The sequence below is a fragment of the Phascolarctos cinereus genome, unplaced genomic scaffold (assembly GCF_003287225.1).
Source record: "Phascolarctos cinereus isolate Bilbo 61053 unplaced genomic scaffold, phaCin_HiC Scaffold_3;HRSCAF=262, whole genome shotgun sequence".
Taxonomy (NCBI): Eukaryota; Metazoa; Chordata; class Mammalia; order Diprotodontia; family Phascolarctidae; genus Phascolarctos; species Phascolarctos cinereus.
The window spans coordinates 106975804-106996075 of NW_027555736.1; the positions used below are offsets into that span (position 1 = coordinate 106975804).

The window sequence follows — 20272 nt, forward strand, 5'->3', positions numbered from 1 at the left end:
CACCAGCCCTGGAGTCAGGAGGACCTGAGTTCAAATCCGGCCTCAGACACTTGACACTTACTAGTTGTGTGACCCTGGGCAAGTCACTTAACCCCGTAACCTAGCCAAAAAAAAAAAACCAACAACAACATACACCCCATATCTACTACTCCATAGATCCAAAGAATTGTAATTCTAGGGCTGGAAGAGAACTTAGAGGTCACATACTCCAACCCTCTCAATTTTACAGATGAAGAAACTGAGGTCCAGGAAGTTAAGTGGCTTGCTAACAGTAAGGGGCAGAGCTGGGATTTGGATTTAGGTCTTCTGACTACAAGTTCAGGGCTCCTTCCACTGAGCAAAGCTGTATAAACACATGCAAACATACCCCCATTTCATTTACTCACACACACCCTGTTTCTCTCCATAGTTGGATGAAGGAGGTGAACACAGCTGAAACCTGTCCCACCCAGCCAGCCATCTGAACTTAAGCCTCTGGGGATCAGGCATTTTATGAGCTGGAGTAAATCTCCCATCTCTTGCAAATATCCTGCTAATTCTCCTTGAGTGTGAGTGAAGAACAAGGCCCTTCAGGGGATTTTAAGATCCTGAAAGAGAAGTCTGGAGGTGCAGCTGGGGCCCCTGAGGAATTTTTTTACTGCAGCCCTTACAGCTACTCTGAAGAGGCTTCAAGACATTCACACTTCCTAGTATTACTGCCTACTTACCCAATGGACTGCTCAGCGCCTTGTCCGGGGAGAGGAGAGAAAGGAAAAAGAAGGGAGAAAGAAACAAAGAAGGGAGAGAGAGAGAGAAAGAGAGAGAGAGGCCTGGACCTAGAGGGACATGAATAGAGGACAGAGAGAGAGGTTTTCCTCTCCAATCAGCAGAGGTAGGAGAAGAAGGGAAAGGCCTAGGTGGAGGCAAGAGGGGAGGACAGGTTAAGGCACAGAGGTAAAGAAGGGGAAAGTAAAAGAAACAGGAATTCACAAAGGAAGGAGAAGGAACTTTCTGGAGAGAATGAAGAAAGAAAAGACAGATACTTTCAGAGAGACAGACTGAGGCAGGAGGTGGGAAGAATGAGTTAGGGAAGTGAGGTGGGCAGGGACTAAAGAATCACAGAATATCTGAGTTGGAAGGAATCCTTTTATCTAGGCCAACCTCATCTAAGCTGGCTGTTAAGAGGGATATAACCATGAATGCCCTACAACATGGTAGAGTGGAAATGGGGCCAGAAACCTAAGGTCAAGACCTAGCTTTGTCACCTTAGGCCAGTCACTTCACCTGTCTGCCTCAGTTTCCTCACCTATAAAATAGGGATCTTCGTACTATCTTAGATGGGATCAGATAGAACAAAAGTTGTATTATTTAATTCAAATGGGATCAAATGACTGTCTCACCTGATGATCTTATCAACTATCATCTCTATGCAAATGACCTCCAGATGATACAGCAAATAGAATGATGAATCTGGATTCAGGAGGATTAGAGTTCAAATTTGACCTCATTTACTCACTAGGGAATGGAGATAGATATAGATATATAAAATAACTATCATTTCTATAGCACTTTAAGGTTTTCAAAGTACTTTACAAATATCTCATTTGTCCCTATTCCCAGCTTGCTACTCTAGAGACATTAGGAAGCTTCCTCTTGGGTGAGATCTAGGGTTCTCTCTCCTGCTTGAGTTATCTCACTCCCAATGGGAGAACTCCTTCACTCTCCATTGTCTGGGATATATCCTGTTATGTATACCTTCTCTTACTTGGATAAATAGGTTTCTTGGCTAGTTTCTATGTGTGTTCATTGTGGAACTGATCTTAGATGGGAAAGGGGTCAAGCCTTGAATAGAGAGCTTGGGGTTCTCCCTCCCCCAAAATGACAAAGCAATCAAAAGTTAGCTTGACGATGGACAAGTTACTTAATTCTCTCAGCCTCAGTTTCCTGTAAAATGGGGATAACAGCACCTACCTCCCAAGGTACTTGCAGGGATAAAATGAGATAATGGTAAAGTGCTTTGAAAACCTTAAAACCTACTATATAAATGCTAGTTATTATTATCTATATATCCATTCCCTATTCTCTCCTAAGCCCTAGTCCTACATCACCAACTAGCTGCTTGTTGGACATTTCCAACTGGATATCCTGTAGACCTCTCAAACCCAACATGTCTATTTTTTTAAATTTTTTTTTTATTTTTTCCATATGCTTTTGAGTTGAAAATTTTTCTCCCTTTTCCTCCCCCCCACCCTCCCCAAGACGGCGCACAATCTGATATAGGCTTTACATTTACATACCCATTAAACATATTTTCACATTAGTGAAGTTGTAAGTAAAAATTAAAACCAATATGAGGAACCATCAGAAAGATGAAACAAAACTCAAGAGAAGGTAAAAATAAGTGATAGTGATTCGACTTCCATAGTTCTTTCTTTGAATGTGAACAGCATTATCCATCCCGAGGCCTCTGGAAATGTCTTAGATCCTCATAATGCTGAGAAAGGATCAGTTTAACAATCTTAGTCATTGCATAACGTGGCTGTTATTGTATACAAAGTCCTCTTGGTTCTGCTCACTTCACTCAGCATCAGACCATATAAGTCTTTCTAGGTTTTTCTGAACAAACCCAACATGTCTAAAGCAGAATTGTCTTTCCCCCCAAATCCTCTACCCTTCCTCACTTCCCTCTTTCTGTCAAGGGCACCACCATCCTTCTAGTCATCCAGGTTGATAATCTCAGGGTTACCCTATGCTGTCCTCACCCTTCATATCCAGTCAGTTACCAATTCTTGTTGATTCTACCTCCCAAAAATGTCTCATACTCATCCCTTTTCCTCCATTCACAAGACTAACTCAGTTCAGGTCACACTCTCTGTGACCTCATTTGGGGTCTTCTTGGCCAAGGTACTGGAGTGGTTTGCCATTTTCCCCACATCCCCTCCAACATTGGTCATTTTCCTTTTCTGTCCTATTAGCTAATCTAATAGATATGAGGTAGTAATTCAGAATTATTTTAATTTGCATTTCTCCAATCAATAGTGATTTAGAGCATTTTTCACATAGCTATAGATAGCTTTGATTTCTTTGTCTGAAAACTACCTGTTCATTTCCTTTGACCATTTATCAGTTGGGGGATGACTTGTATTTTTATAAATTTGACAGTTCTCATTTGAGAAATGAGGTCTTTATTAGAGAAATTTGCTCAAAGTTTTTTCACGGTTATGATTGTTAAATATATTTCCCTCTATCCTATTTCCTGCCCCCCCCCTTTATGCTATTCTCTTCCTCTTTTCACTCTGTCCCTTCTCAAAAGTGTTTTGCTTCTGACTACCCCCTCCCCCAATCTGCCCTCCCTTCTATCACCCCTCCCCTTCTTTTTTCCCTTTCCCCTCCTATTTTCCCGTAGGGTAGGATAGATTTCTATACCCAATTGAGTGTGTATGTTATTCCCTATTGGAGCCAATTCTGATGAGAGTAAAGTTCACTCACTCTCCCCACCCCCATCTCCCCCATCTTCCCCTCCATTGTAAAAGCCTTTTCTTGCCTCTTCAAGGTGAGATAATTTACCCCATTCTACCTCTCCCTTTCCCTTTCTCCCAGTACATTGCTCTTTCTTACCCTTAATTTTATTTTTTAGATATCAACCCTTCATATTCAATTCACGCTTGTGCCCTCTATCTATATATACTCCTTCTAACTGCCCTAATAATGAGAAAGTTTGTATGAGTTACAAGTATCATCCTCACACATAGGAATGCAGTTTAACCTTCTTAAGTCCCTTATGATTTTCCTTTCTTGTTTACCTTTTTATGCTTCTCTTGAGTCTTGTAGTTGAAAGTCAAATTTTCTATTCAGCTCAGGTCTTTTTTTTTTTTAACTTTTTATTTACTTTTTTGCTACGCAATGGGGGTAAGTGACTTGCCCAGGGTCACAAAGCCAGTAAGTGTCAAGTGTCTGAAGCTGGATTTGAACTCAGGTCCTTCTGACTCCAGGGCCAGTGCTCTATCCACTGTGCCACCTAGCTGACCCTCTGGTCTTTTCTTTTTCTTCTTTAAATAAATGTATTTATTTATTTTTAGTTTTCAACATTCACTTCCATAAGATTTTGAGTTCCAAATTTTCTCCCCATCTCTCCCCTACCCCTACCCCAAGAGGGCATGTAAATTGATATAGGTTCAACATATACATTCATATTAAACCTATTTTCATATTAATTGTGTTGTAAAGAAGAATTAGAACCAATGGGAGAAACCAGGAGAAAGAAAAAAAGAGAGAGAGAGAAAGCAAATAATATGCTTCGATCTGCATTCAGAATCCGTAATTCTTTTTCTGGATGTGGACAGCATTTTCCATCATGAGTCTTTTGGAGTTGTCTTAGATCTTCTCATTGCTAAGAAGAGATAAGTCTATCAAAGCTGGTCATCGCATAATGTGACTGTTACAGTGTAAAATGTTCTCCTGGTTCTGGTCACTTCACTCAGCATCAGTTCATAAAAGTCTTTCCAGGTTTTTCTGAAGTCTGCCTGCTCATCATTCCTTATCAGCTCTGGTCTTTTCATCAAGAATGCTTGAAAGTCCTCTATTTCACTGAATAGACATTTTTAACCCTGAAGAATTACACTCAGTTTTGCTGGGTAGGTGATTCTTGGTAATCCTAGCTCCTTTGACCTCTGGAATATCATATCCCAAACCCTGAACCTTTAATGTAAAAGCCTCTAATTCTTGTGTTATCATGACTGTGGCTCCATGATACTTAAATTGTATCTTTCTGGCTGCCTGCAATATTTTCTGCTTGAGCTGGGAGCTATAGAATTTGGCTGTAATATTCCTGGGAGTTTGCATTTTGAGATCTCTTTCACGAGGGGATCAGTAGATTCTTTCAATTTCTATTTTACCTTCTAGTACTAGAATATCTGGGCAGTTTTCTGTGATAATTTCTTGAAAGATGATGTCTAGGCTCTTTTTTCGATCATGGCTTTTAGGTAATCTAATAATTTTTAAATTACCTCTCCTGGATCTATTTTCCAGGTCAGTTATTTTTCCAATGAGATATTTCACATTGTCTTCTATTTTTTAAATTCCTTTGGTTTTGTTTTATCATTTTTTGATTTTGCATAAAGCCATTAGCTTCCATTTTCTCAATTCTAATTTTTAAGGAGTTATTTTCTTCAGTCAACTTTTGTACTTCCTCTGCCATGTGGCCAATTCTACTTTTTAAGGAGTTTTTTTTTTCTTCAGTGAATTTTTGTGCCTCTTTTTCAATTTGGCCAGTTTTGCTTTTCAGGGCATTCTTTTCCTCATTGGCTTTTTGTACCACTTCTCATTTGGCCTATTCTGGGTTTTTTTAGGTGTTATTTTCTTCAGTATTTTTTTGTGTCTCCTATACCAAGCTGTTGACACTTTTTGCATGATTTTCTTGCATCACCCTTATTTCTCTTCCCAATTTTTCCTCTACCTCTCTTACTTGATATTCAAAATCCTTTTCAAGCTCTTCTGTGGCCTGAGATCAATTCATATTTTTCTTGGAGGCTTTGGATGCTGGAATTTTGACTTTGCTATCTTCTAAGTGTGTTTAGGCCTTCCTTGTCACCATAGTAACTTTCTATGGTCAGAATTTTTTTCTGTTTGCTCATTTTCCCAATCTATTTCTTGACTTTTAACTCTTTGTTAAAGTGGGGTTCTGCTTCCAGGTGGAAGGTGCACTGTCCTAAGCTTCAGAGGTTTTATGCAACTATTTTCAGAGATACTTCTAGGGACCTGTAAGTTTTCAGTTCTTTTAAGGTCGTATGATCTAAGGAGAGGTGTTTACTATTCTCCTGGTCTGTGCTCTGGTCTGTGAGTGACCACAAACATTCTTTTCTGCCCTGGAACTGTGAGGAAGGTTCCTGCTCCACTGTGGCTGCAAGCTCTAGTGTGCTAGTGCTTGTCCTTGCCCTAGGAATGCCACCCAAGACTGTGACCTGGATCCAAATACAGACAAAGCAGCAGAATCCTGCCTCAGTGCTAGCAAAAAGACCCCTGTAATCTCCTTCTGATCAGTTTGTTTGACCCCCTTACCTTCTGTGGACTAAGAGCTCTGGAAGCAGCAGCTGCTGATTCAGTGGCTTCTAAGGCCTGCTCCTGGTTTGCTGGGGCTGAGTCTGTGCTGGCACAGCCTGCACTGGACTGTACTCCACTTTCACCCAGGTGTGACATACCTTTCCTGCTGACCTTATCACTTGTCTTTGGCTGGAAAATTATTTCATCTCGACCTTTTGTGGGTTCTGCTGCTCCAGGAATTATTTTATGGCATTATTTAAAGGTGTTTGGAGGGGCTTTTGGGGGAGAACTCAGGCAAGTCTCTACCTTTTCTCCACCATTTTGTTTCCTCCCCCTCAAGAGAAACAGCTAGTAAGGAGGGCTGAATTTAAATTCGGATCTTACTGATTCCAGACCTGGTGTTCTATCCACTGCTCCATCCATCTGCTATACATATGTCCAAAAAAATCAATTTTTATATATGGGCTTCAAAATAGATAACAGCAAACCTGAAATTTTAAATCCAAGTTCTATGACTCCAGAGTCATTGTTCATGTCATTATATCATGAATTGCACTAGATCCTCAATAACACCTTTAGAAGTAGGTAGGGTAGGGGCAGTTACGTAGTGCTTGCTCTGGAATTAGGAGGACCTTACTAATCATGTGACCTTGGGCAAGTTACTCAACCCCAATTGCCTCCAAAAAAAGAAAGAAAAGAAGTAGTAGGTGGGACAAGGATTAGTTATCCTCATTTCACAAACAGGGAAACTGAGACCCGGAGAGGACATTGAGACAAGTTGGGGATACCTTTGAAACAACTCGATGACTGTCGCAGAATAAGCAGAAATGCTGGGACTCTAACCCAGTGTTCTTTTCCATTGTATCTTGCTAGCTATAGCAGTCCCTTCCCAACCCCCCTGAGAACTGGGAGGTGCCTTGCCAGAGCCTGGGGGAGGCAGGAATGAAGTCACAGTGGTGATGTCTTCCAAGAGAATCTATTTATAGCCACAGGTGGTGCTGCAGCACCTGTTACTGTAGCAACCCACAGCTGGTGATGGATACAGCAGGGCATGTTCAGAATCTAAGGATGCTGCATGTGAGCTCGGATGTGTGAGTGTGTGTGTGTGTATACATGTCCTTGAGGCAGAGGTGCAAGTAGCCTTTTGTGAAAGCCTGCTCTATTGCATATGCTTCACATCGTCAGAAGAGGGAGCTATCAACACACTAAGGAATCATTAAAAAAAATTTTTTTCAAATTTTATATTTTTTATTTTTAATTTATGAAATAAAACATTTCCTTAATATGGTAGAGTTAAAAAAAAGATGATTGTACATGAAACTGCAAATCATTATGTATAACTTGCTATTCCTTTTAAATATATAATAAAGTTACTGTGGAAATTGTTTTTTCCTTTTTTTTCTTCCCTTTCCCTAAACTCCCTCCTAGTGATGTCTTGCTCTCTATTGGCAGAGGGAATACTCACATATTGCATCTCCCTAGGACTAACTCTTTTCCCACTCCCTCATTGTCTTGTCTCTCAAACTCTCCTCACTCTCCTTTTCCTTCATTCTCTCTTTCCCTCTCCACCCCTCTTCTTCCTTCTCTCCCACCTTTTCCCTTTCTACTTCTCCCTTTTCTCTCCCTCCCCTTCTCTTTCCTCTCCACTCTTTCTGTCACACTGAACTGGGATGGTGACAACAGGTAGAAATAAAGAGAATGAGATAGATCAGTAAGCATGGTGCTTTAAGGTTTGCAAAGAACTTTACATATGTTCTGTTCATTTGATTAAAAGATATTTTAGCAGTAGGATTTATAATACTTGAAGAGGGATTGGATGTTACAGGATTTCAAGCCAAGAATGGTGGTACCACTGACAATAATAGAGTGGAAGTATTTTGAGGGCCAGGTAACTTTTTCACTTTCTCTTTTTTAAAAATAGTATTTTAATTTTTCAATTACATGTAAAGACAAGTTTTAACATTCATTTTTTATAAAATTTTGAGTTCCAGATTTTCTCCTTCCTTTCCCTCCCTTTCCCTAAGATGGCAAACAATTTGATATGTTATATATGTGCAATCATGTAAAACATTTCCATATTAATCATGGTGTTTCACTTTCTCTTTGTATCTCCTATGCCTTACATTGAGCCTTGCAAATAGGATGCATTTAATAAATGCTTATTAGTTTGAACTGGAACAATAGAGGAGTGGAGATAGAAGTAAGTAAACAGGTCTAAGAGAAAGATGAGTTTGCTTTGGGATTCAACAATTCAATTTAACAATCATTTTTAAAAATTCAACCTTATTTTATTTTCAGGGCTGCATTTCTCTTCCTCTTCTTCCTCCTACCTTAATTGAAAAGGAGAAACAAAACCATTATGAACATGTGACGAAGCATTTATTAAACAAACACCTAATACGTGGCAGACATATATATACTATCTATGTGTATATACATATATGTATTACATACTATAGCAAGTGCTGGGTTGTACTTAGTTATTAGTACTTAATAAGTAACAAGAACTGTCAGCACAAGGGGAAAAATCAAAATGGTCCCTGCCCTCGGGAGCTTACAGACTACTGGGGGAAAGAAACAATACATACATATGTAGCCCACCTTTCAAGATATAGCAGTCCCAGGATGTACAGCAACAGATGTTTAAGGAAAATTCTAGAAGCTATAAATGTGGTATATGACTGAGATTGGTATTCAGAAAATTCTGTGAAAAGGAAGAAAAAATCCCGAGTTCAAGAGGGATATGTGTTCTCTGCTTGGAGAGGAGGAACATGTGGAATGATTTGTTTCTTCCCGAAGCATTTGCATCCAGAACTGTCAGAATTGATGATTAGAGATGCTACTGGATTGTAGATGTGGTAGTATGGATTGCACACAGTTGGGTGAGACAACCTTCCACATAAACTAATCTTTGCCCCACACCCCAGACCTCTATACATACACACCAAGGGGAAGATACCAATGAACTACCCTTTCTCCATTATCTCAGGCAAGAAGCTCTTCCTGTTGCCTGCAGTTAGTCAAATCCCTGACTATCATACTTTCACTGTGCTGACCAGGTCTGACACCCATTCAGTGTTTTGTTCACTCTCTCCTTTTATGTTTTAATTGATCTTCCTTGATGCATCAAAATTATTTTAGCACCCTAGCATTGGTTATGTGGTTATTTGGGGAGCAATGAAGATGGGGGAATCTTAGAAAAAGAAATTGAACAAGCCATCAATGTACTTCCTAAGAAAAAATCCCCAGGACCAGATGGATTCACAAGTGAACATTTAAAGAGCAATTAACCCCAATACTATATAAACCATTTGTGAAAATAGGTGGAGTCCTATCAAATTCCTTTTATGACACAAATATGGTGCTGATACCTAAACCAAGAAGAGACAAAATAGAGAAAGAAAATTATAGAACAATTTCCCTAATGAATATTGATGCAAACATTTTAAATAATGTACTGGCAAAGAGATTACAGCAATGTATCACAAGGATCATAAGCTAAAACCAGGTGGAAATTATATCAGGAATGCAGGGCTGGTTCAATATTAGGAAAACTATCAGCATAATTGACCATATCAATAACAAAACCAACAGACATCATATGATTATCTCAATAGATGCAGAAAAAGCCTTTGACAAAATATAGCACCCACTCCTATTAAAAACACTATAAAACATTAGAATAAATGGAGCTTACCTTAAAATGATAAGTAATATTTATCTAAAACCATCAGCAAACATTATCTGTAATGGTGATAAGCTAGACTCCTTCCCAATACAATCAATGGTGAAGCAAGGCTGTCCATTATCACCTCTTATTTAATATTGTACTGGAAATGTTAGCTATAGCAATAAGAAGAGAAAAAGAAATTAAAGGAATTAGGATAGGCAATGAGGAAACAAAACCATCAGTCTTTGCAGATGATATGATGTTACATTTAGAAAATCCTAGAGGATCAACCAAAAAACTACTTGAAATTATTAACAATTTTGGCAAAGTTGCAAGATACAAAATAAACCCACATGAATCATCAGCATTTCTATTATATTACCAACAAGGTCCAGCAGCAAGAGATAGAGAAATTCCATTTTACATAACTAAAGATAATATAAAAATACTTGGGAGTCTACCTGCCGAAGACAAACCCAGGAACTACGTGAACACAACTATAAAACACTTCTCACACAAATAAAGTCAGATCTAAATAATTGGAAAAATTTTTAATTGCTTATAGATAGGCAGAGTCAGTACTGTAACAATGACAATTTTACCTAAATTAATCCATTTATTCAGTGCCATACCAATCAAACTATCAAAAAATTATTTTACAGGGGCAGCTAGGTGATGCAGTGGATAGAGCTCTGGCCTTGGAGTCATGAGGACCTGAGTTCAAATCCGACCTCGGACACTTAACATTTCCTAGCTGTAAGACCCCGGGCAAGTCACTTAACCCCCTTTGCCTCACCAAAAAAGCAAAAAAAAAAAAAAGATCTTACAGAGCTAGAAAAAAATAATAACAAAATTCATCAAGAACATCAAGTAAATCAATGAAAAAAATGCAAAAGAAGGTGGTCTAGCCATACCAGATCTCAAACTGTATCATAAAGTGGTAATTATCAAAACAATCTGGCATTGATTAAAAAATAGAATGGTGGATCAATGGAACAGATTAGGTACAATTACATTATAGTAAATGACCATAGTAATCTAGTATATGATAAACCTAAAGATCCAAACTTTTGGAATGAAAACTCATTATTTGGCAAATACTGCTGGGAAAACTAGAAAACAGTATGGCGGAAACTAAATACAGACCAATATCTCACAACTGTATACCAAGACAAGGTCAAAATGGGTACATGATTTACACATAAAAAGTAATGCCATAAGCAAATTAAGACATCATGGAATAGTTTATCTGTCAGATATGGATATGGAATAAGGAATATGGAATGATATGGATATGGATATGGATATGGATATGGATATGGATATGGATATGGGAATATCTATCAGATATGGATAAGGGAAGACCTTAGGACCAGAAGATATGGAAAGCATTACAAAATGTGAAAAATAATTTTGATTATATAAAATTAAAAAGTTTTTTCACAAACAAAACCAATGTAACCAAAATTATAAGGAAAGCAAAACTGAGAGAAATTTGTGTGAGGTCTGATAAAGGCCTCATTTCTCAAATATATAGAGAACTGAATCAAATTTATAAAAATACAAGTCATTCCCCAACTGATAAATGGTCAAAGGAAATGAACAAGTAGTTTTCAGGCAAAGAAATCAAAGCTATCTATAGTCATATGAAAAAATGCTCTAAATCACTATTGATTAGAGAAATGCAAATTAAAACAACTCTGAGGTACCACCTCACACCTATTAGATTGACTAATATGACAAAAAGGGAAAATGTTGGATGTTGGAGAGGCTGTGGGAAAACTGGGACACTAATCCACTGTTGATAGAGTTGTGAACCATTTTGGAGAGCAGTTTGGAACTATGCCCAAAGAGCTATAAAACTGTGCATACCCTTTGATCCAGCAATGCCACTGCTAGGTCTGTATCACTTAATCCCAATGCCTAACCAAAAAAAAAAAAAAGATCTCGCCGTATTCTTCACAGAATGTCTCTACTATTCTAATCAATGCAATGATCAACCACGACTGATGATAAGCATGTACCTACCTCCTAACAAAAACTGAATGGGCTCAAGATGCAGAATGAGATAGACATTTTTAGACATGGCAAGGATGTGGATTTGTTTTGCTTGACTATGCTTATTGCTTGCAAGAACAGCGTTTTGCTTTTTTTTAGGGAGGAATTTAGGGCGTGTGAGAGGAATCCATGATAGGAATGAGAGGAAGACAAGGAGGAAAAGAAGATGAAGAAGAAGGAGGAGAAGCAGAAGAAGGAGAAGGAGAAGAAAGAAAGGAAGGAGAGGAAGGAGAGGAAGGAGAGGAAGAAGGAGAAGGAGGAGAGAGGAGGAGGAGGAGAAGAAGAAGAAGAAGAAGAAGAAGAAGAAGAAGAAGAAGAAGAAGAAGAAGAAGAAGAAGAAGAAGAAGAAGAAGAAGATTCTTGAAGCATTTTTTTGGTTTTGTTTTTGTCTTATGAAGGCAATTGGGGTTAAGTTCCTTGTGTGGGGTCACCCAGCTAGTAAGCATCTGAAGCCAAATTTGAACTCAGGTTCTCTTGCCTCCTGGACCGCACTCTATCTACTGCTCTACTTAGCTTCCCCAAAGAAATTTTTAATGTACAGAAAGAAGATACAGGGGGAGGGAAATTTAGGTAATATAAAAACAAAAGATAGCAATAAAAATTCTAAATAATAAAATGCACAGAATGGAACAGACCAAAGTTCAGTAGGAAACAGACAAGCACAACAGCTTCAAAAGTACTGTGTTGAATTTATTACATATTTTTTAAAAGCAAATTGCATATATTAGAAAACTAAAGTTTCACATAAAATCTTCCTTTTCTGTTTAATGTCTATTTGAAAATGTTCTATTTTGTGTTCATGAAATCTAGAATAAAAATTTAAATCTTTTCTCTACTTTTACCACAGAAGGTACACTATTTGCAATTATCTTCATGTTTGCTTATTCTCATCCTGAGCACTGAAAGTATCTCATGAAACGGTCCGTGAAATGATGGTTGTTTGCATTCAATTCTGAGGACATCCAAATTGAAAGGCAGATGGTATGGTTACCCATTGTCTAACCTCCTCGTTATGAGAGAACATTAGGATGTTTTTCTGATACTGGTAAATGGTGGAATGGTCAGATTGGAAACCATTCTATATGTATTGTGAGCAATAAATAGTTAACACAAGTGTAGAGATTGTGAGTCAGTGTGTTGTCAGGAGGTGTGCTCAGGTGCAACTCCCTAGACAATTTGAGGGTGTATTTCAAGCCTTTGGGTGAAGCTCCCTGGGGGTATGGAAATGTGGAGAGAGTGAATGCCTGGGCAAGGTGGAAGCAGGCATGCTCTTCTGGTGCCTGGAGCCAGAGACTGAATGTGCTCCGGGTCCCAGTGCCGATGGCCACAGGATGACTGCAGCATTTTCAGCATGGTGAATGATGACAGTGCCCTGGCAGACATATCTGATTGGCACAATTCTGAGCAATAGTCTCCGCAAGGGTAAGGAGGTTGCCCAGGGTGGCATGGGTGGCTGCACAGCCAGCGTGGAGAGAGTACATCTGAATGGGACCAAATTCTAGGTCATCTTGTTGCTTTTAAATGCACATTCAAAAATCAGCTTCCTTCAGCTTTCTGAGCAGAACCTTGGAGCTCATCCTTGCATTTGATTAGGCTCCTTGAACACCCCACATAACCCACTATCAATAGTGCAGCTACTGAGAATGGTGAAAGGTAGCAACCAGTGTTAAAATAAAACTAAAAGATTGAAAGCGGGTGTGGATTATTCAATTTAATAAAATCACCAAAAGGTTACCCAGCAGGTAAAGGATGTTTTATGTCACAGAAACTAATAAAGACTATCTTCTAGGATGTGGAAGGGTTATAATCAATCAACAAATGCTTATTAAACATCTATTATGTGCCAGATAAAGTGTTAGGCTCAAGAGACACACAAAAAAGAAATATTCCCTGCTCTCAAGGAGCTTATGTTCTATCCAGGGAGAAAACGTGTACATATATAAGTATATGCAGAAAAATGCAAATTAAATTTAAGATGGTTGTGAGAAGGAGACACTAGCAATTAAGGGAAATTTGCATCAATGGAGGAGGAACCCATTGAAATCATATATCCTTGAAAAAGTGAAATAATTTAATCCAACAAATATTCATTAAGTGTATCTATAGTGTTATGTGCAAGACATCGTCCTAGATACCAGAGACTCAAAGATGAAACCAGAGAGTCTTAGAACCATAGGATTTAGAGCTGGAAAGGATTTTATTGATTATCTATGAGATAGTGAAAAGAGCAATGGCTTTGGAATCAGAGGGCCTGGGTTCAAATCCTGGTTCTACTACTTTTCACCTATATGGCCTTGGGCACATTACCTCTCTGGATCTCCATTTCTTTTTCTGTAAAATAAAGAGGTTGCAGAAATGAGCAAGGATTCACAATTAACCCAGATACGATTGATACAATTCTCCTTCCTCTCTTGTGAGCACCATCCCACAGGGACCTACACAATCTTCCATGCCTACAGCACCACCCTGTGGACTCCCCTTGGAAGGGAAACAGACTTGGAGTTGCTGAAGAGGCAACCCAATAACATTCTAGTCCCTTTTTTTACCCCCAGGAACCCATAAAGGTCTCCAGCTGTATGATACTTCCCTAAAGAAACAAACAGAGTTGCTAAAGAGGTGGGCTTCCATTCCCATTGCATATTGCACTATTCAGTCATTCCATAAACATTTACTAAGTACCTACTGTGTGCCAAACACTGTGCTAAGCACCGGGCTTTTATGTTGTTCAGATTACTTAAAATAGTAGCAAGATGCAGAATGCTTATTTTTTTGCCTCTCGACGTTTGACTTAATCCCTTGAAGCTTCTCCAGCTCTGAGGCTATGTGCCCAGTCTCTTTTTCCCAAGAGAATGTCACAACGAAACCACTTCACCTTCTCTCTTTAGAAAATTGGGTCTCTGAACTCTCTATGAACTCACCAGTGTCCATAAAAGCTCTCCTGTGCTGGAGGCTGGGTCCTCCATCTTTGACCACTTGGCTTCCCTTCTTTGGGCCCATAAGGTTGTGTCCATGTGCTTAACCACTGCCCTCTCTTGGCCTGAGAGACTCTGCTGCTGCCATCTCTATGACTAAGGATCAGGGGATGGTTAATTGGTTCCTAGGTAATGACCATCTTCGGTTTCTTATTCTGTGATCTACTCAGGTCTTTCTGGATTTCTCCAAAAAATAACAATAACAGCCACAACAAAAGGACCATCAGAGCAGCACAAAGGGATGGTCCCCATCTACAGCAGACTACCCAGTCACTCCTCACAACAGCCCACAATTTACCTCCCTGTAAAATCAGGAAGTTGAGTAGGATGAAGCCCCTGCATAAGTACAAGAGTACTCTCTTAAATAATACCATTGTCAGCCTGGGATGGTAGCACATGCCTGAAATCCCAGCTACCGGGGAGGCTGAGGCCAAGGCTAGCAGACTTCTTAAGGTAGATAGTTCTGAGCTATAATGGGCTAGGTATCTGCACTCAGTTGAGTATCAATAAGGTTAGTCCCCTTGGAACAGGAGGGCCAACAAGTTGCCTAAGGAAGGGCAAGCCAGGACGAGTTGGAAACTTCAGGTCAATGCTCCCACGTGGACCAGTAGTGGAAATGGACCCTTGTACTTACAGCCTGGGTGTGAGAGAAACCCAGTATTTAAAAATCAATAAATTTAGTGTTTGTTTTTGTGGTGGCAAAGAACTGGAAATTGAGAGGATGCCCATCAATTGGGGAATGGCTGAACAAGCTGTGGTACATGAATGTAATGGAATACTAGTGTGCTATAAGAAATGATGAGCAAGCAGACTTCAGAAAAACCTGGAAAGATTTGTATGGTCGGATGCTGAGTGAAATGAGCAGAATCAGGGGAACGTTGTACACAATAACAGCCACATTGTGCAATGACAAATATTGATAAACTTAACCCTTCCCAGTAATACAAGGATCTAAGACATCTCCAAAGGCCTCATGATGGAAAATGCTATCCACATCTAAAGAAAGAACTATGGAGTTTGAATGCAGATCGAAGCATACTATTTGCTATTTTTTTTTCTTCTTTTAAGTTTTGTTTTCTCTTTCTGGTGGTTCCTCCTATTGGTTCTAATTCTTACTTGCAACATCACTAATATGAAAATATGTTTAATAGGAATGTATATGTATAATCTATATCAGATTATGCACTGTCTTGGGAAGGGTGGTGAGGAGAGAGGGGGAAAAATTTTAAACTCAAAAGCATATGGAAGTGATCAGTGATAAATCAAAATAAATTAATTTTTAAAAAAGCAAAAAAATAAATATATTGTTTAAAGAATAACTGTAAATGACTAAATTATTCTGAGTATTATAAATACTCAAATCATCTACAAAGGACGTATGAAGGAATATGCTACCCACCTCCAGAGAAAGAACTGATAAATAGAATTACATACATTATATGTGTGTTACATATAACATATAAGTGTATTGCACATGTGTTACATATATGATGTGTATGAGATGGTGGCCTCTATACACACACACATACACCATACACATATGTGTATATACCTGTGTCAACTGGTGGCCTTTACATACATACCATACCATACACATAGACAATATGTGTGTATATATGTATGTATCTATGTCAAGAGTGGCCTTTACATAAACACACACAGATATATAGATATAGATATATAGACACATATATCTATAGCTATCTCTCTCTACATATATACATATATATATATATATATATATATATATATATGTATTGTATATCTGTGTCAAATGGTGGCCTTTTCTATTGCAGGGTGGGGAGGGAGGGAGGGAGGAAGAAAGTTTAGAACTTAAAATGTAACCCGAAAAAGTAAAATTAAATTTAAAAAATCAATGAATAGATACTACTGTCTCCTGAAAGTTGTATATTTGCTATTATGAGCTGCAGTCACCCAAGGGGAACCTGGAACAGGAAATCATTTTCTTAAGAGAAAAGTGCCCTTAGGTTTTTGGGTGCTATATCAGTGCTCTTCACCGAGCACAAGGCCTTATGCATAGTAGGAACTTAATACATATTTACTAAATTGAATTTTATTCCAGCTTTTCCAGGTCTGTTTCACACATGCGGATAGGGTGGAACCTTATGGGAATTTCTAGCCCTTTTTATCAAAGGTCAGGAGATGGAGCAGGTGTAAAGAAATGCTTTTAAATCACAGCCCAGACACCTGAAACTACTGAATATTTTTGTAGCTAATAGGAAGTTTTTGGGCCACTCAGGCTGGACTCCAGGATCTGTGGCTAAGTCATCATGCAACTTAGGGGACACATCACGTCTCTGGCCTTCTCTTTCCTTTATGAAATAAGAGGGCTCAACTAGATCAGTGGTTCTTAACTGGGGGTCTATAGCCCCTTGTCTGAGGATAGATTCTGAGGGGAGGAGGGAGGGAACAAGCATTTGTTAAGCACCTACTACACGCCAGGCATGTACTAAATGTTTTACAAATGCCATGTCATCCTTCACAACAACCTGGAAGGTAGGTGCTATTATTACAGTTAAAGAAACTGAGGAAAATAGAAGTTAAATAACGTACCCAAAGCCACACATCTAGTTGCAAGTGTTTGAGGACAGATTTGAATTCTGGTTTTCCTGAGCAGCTATGTGGTACAATGTGATAGAGTGCTGAGCCTGGAGTCAGGAAGATTCATCTTTCTGAGTTCAAATCCAGCCTTAGACCCTAACTAGCTGTTTGACCCTGGGCAAGTCACTTAGCCCTATTTGCCTCAGTTTCCTCATCTGTAAAGTGAGTTGGAGAAGGAAATGGCAAACCACTCCAGCAGTTCTGCCAAGAAAACCCCAAATGGGTTACAAAAAGTCTGAAATGACCAAACAACAACAAATTTCCCAATTCTAGGCTCAGGAACTTGGATAAAAAAAAATTACATCTTTATTTTCACTAAGAATTATCCTGAGAAGAGGTCCCTGGGCTTCACCAGCCTGTCAAAGGTTTAATGATTAAGAACCCCTGAACTCAAAGGACCCCTAAAGTCCTTTCCTATTCTGACATTCCATGCTTAGGGATACAGGCAACTCCCTAAGATTCTTCAGTTGAAGAAAAGGTACCCACTTGCTCTGATAAGGAGAGTTTCCTCACCTTGGAGTTTTCTATATCAGTGAAATCACAAATCCATTCCCTGTCCAGGGGCAGTGAGGTGATATAATGGAGAGCATGCTGGGCTTGGAGTCAGGAAGATTAGAGTTAAATCTGGCCTCAAACACTTGCTACTAGTTGTGTGATCCTGGAAAATTATTTAACCTCTGTCTATCTCAATTTCCTCAACTATAAAAATGGGAATAACAGCACCTACCTCCCAGGGTTGTCTGAGGACCAAATGAGATGCTTGTAAAGCACTTAGCACAGTACCTGGCACATAGTAGGTACTTAAATGCTTGTTTCCACCCTTCTTTCCTATCCCCTTCTGACTCCAGGTTCTGCTGCTCTACACACTATTCCATTTTTATTGTTGTTGTCATTGTTGTTCAGTTCTGTGGGGTTTTCTTGGCAACCAATGAATTGATATATGACTGGAGGAACAGAACTATATTCACGTAGACATTTTCCATATAAATGTGTAAGAGGGATAGGGAACTTTGCCATGGCAGCAGAAATGCAGGATAGAGGTTGCCAGCTCTGTCCCTCTCCCTGCTGACATTAATTAACATTTCTTAGAGAAGTTTAACTATTGTAAGATAGTTGCCACAAATGATAGGACAAAAGGGACCCCAAACTGCATTAGCTATCAAACCTTTAATCTCCTTGCCAAGGTAAGAAACATGGTAACCAAAGGTAACACTAGTTCAGAGTACAACCATCATGGGAAAGGATGACAATATGAAAAAATGCTGTTAATCACTATTGATTAGAGAAATGCAAATCAAAACAACTCTGAGGTACCACATCACACCTATCAGATTGGCCAATATGACAAAAGAGGAAAATGATAAATGTTGGAGAAGATGTGGGAAAATTGGAACACTAATGCATTGTTGGTGGAGTTGTGAAATGATCCAACCATTTTGGAGAGCAATTTGGAACTATGCCCAAAGGGCTATAAAAATGTACATACCCTTTGACCCAGCAATAGCACTTCTAGGGTTATATTCCAAAAGATCATACAAATGGAAAAAGGACCCACATGTGCAAAAATATTTATAGCAGCTCTTTTTGTGGTGGCAAAGAATTGGAAATTGAGGGGATGCCTATCAATTGGGGAATGACTGAGCAAGTTGTGGTATATGAATGTAATGGAACACTACTGTGCTCTAAGAAATAATGAACAGGCAAACTTCAGAAAAACCTGGAAAGACTTGTATGGTCTGATGCTGAATGGAATGAGCACAACCAGGAGAATGCTGTACACGGTAACAGCTACGTTGTGCGATGACTAATATTGATAGATTTAACCATTCTCAGCAATACAAGGATCTAAGACATCTCCAAAGGCCTCATGATGGAAAATGCTGTCCACATCCAAAGAAAGAACTATGGAGTTTGAATGCAGATCGAAGCATACTATTTGCTATTTTTTTCTGTTGTGTTTGTTTCCTCTTTCTAGTGGTTCCTTCTATTGGTTCTAATTCTTACTTACACATCACTAATGTGAAAATATATTTAATAGGAATGTATATATATAGCCTATATCAGATTGCACACCATCTTGGGGAAGGAGGTGGGGAGGGATGGGGAGAAAAATTTAAAACTCAAAAGCATATGGAAGTGATTGTTGATAAATCAAAATAAATTAATTTTTTAAAAAAGGATAACAGAAATTTATAAGCAAAATTGGCAGACAATACACTGGAAAGCAGGAAGGAGAATCAAAGAAATGCAAATTAAAACCACTCAGAGGGGCAACTAGGTGGCATGGTGAATAGAGCACTGGCCCTGGAGTCAGGAGGACCTGAGTTCAGTGATTCTCATTAGATGTGTGACCTTGGGCAAGTCACTTAACCCCCAATTACTTCATCAAAAAAAACAAACAAAAAAACCCACTCTGAGCTTCCACCTTCCACCCAATAGATTGGAAAAGTGACAGTCATTGGAGGAGATGGGGACAAACAGGCACAACATTGTACTGTTGGTGGAGTTGAGAAATGGTCCAGCCAGAGTCAGTTTTTATGTCTTAGAAATGAGACCCTTATCAGAGAAAGTTGCTGCAAAGGTTTGGTTTTGTTTTTTCCCCAGTTACCTGCTTCCCTTCCAATTTTAGTTACATTGGTTTTGTTTGTGTAAAACTTTTTTAATTTTATGAAATCAAAATTGCCCATTTTATCTTCTGGGATTATCTCTGTTCCTTGTTTGGTCGTGAATTCTTATCAATAGATCAGAAAACAATTTTTTCTTTGCTTCTCTAATTTGCTTTTGATGTCACATTTTAGGTCTAAGTCATGCATCTATTTGGAGTTAATTTTGGTACGTGGTGGTAGTAGCAGCCTGAGTGCTACCTACACTGACTCTTCAAAGAAACCCAGCTGTCCCTCTTTCTTCTACCTACCCTACCCCTCCCTAGGCC

General features: G+C 38.9%; 1 long non-coding RNA gene across 1 annotated transcript in view; it reads right to left on the reverse strand.

The window, feature by feature from the left end:
• Positions 1-8281: 8281 nt before the first annotated feature.
• LOC144456290 (uncharacterized) overlaps positions 8282-20272 on the reverse strand; it is a 40921-nt gene continuing 28930 nt past the window's right edge. Inside the window, exon 2 of the long non-coding RNA XR_013485274.1 lies at positions 8282-9861. This is a non-coding gene — a long non-coding RNA (uncharacterized LOC144456290). The remainder of the gene's footprint in view (positions 9862-20272) is intronic.